Below are 505 nucleotides of genomic sequence, written 5' to 3' on the forward strand. Positions count from 1 at the left end.
CTCCAGCCCTCGGAGCATTTTTGTGGCCCTCCTCTGGCCCCGCTCCAACAGGTCCATGTCCTCCTTGTGCTGAGGGCTCCCGAGCTGGACGCAGGGCTCCAGGGGAGGTCTCCCCAGAGCAGAGCAGAGGGGCACAATCCCCTCCCTCGCCGCTGGCCACGCTGCAGGAGATGCAGTCCAGGGTAGGGGTGGCTTCTGGCCTGCCAGCGCAAATTGCCAGCTCATGGCCAGCTCATCCACCAGTACCCCCACGTCCCTCTCACCAGGGCTGCAGGGCTGCTCTCGATCCTTTCTTCCCCCAGCCTGTACAGATACCGGGGGTTACCCTGACTCAGGTGCAGGACCTTGCACTTGGCCTTGTTGAACCTCATGAGGTTCACCCAGGCCCCACCTCTCCAGCCTGTCCAGGTCCCTCTGGATGCCATCCCGTCCTTCTGGCGTATCAACCGCACCACTCAGCTTGGTGTCATCTGTAAACTTGCTGAGGGTGCACTCGATCTCGCTA

The sequence above is a fragment of the Egretta garzetta genome, unplaced genomic scaffold (genome assembly GCF_000687185.1).
Source record: "Egretta garzetta isolate BGI_Z169 unplaced genomic scaffold, ASM68718v1 scaffold105, whole genome shotgun sequence".
Taxonomy (NCBI): domain Eukaryota; kingdom Metazoa; phylum Chordata; class Aves; order Pelecaniformes; family Ardeidae; genus Egretta; species Egretta garzetta.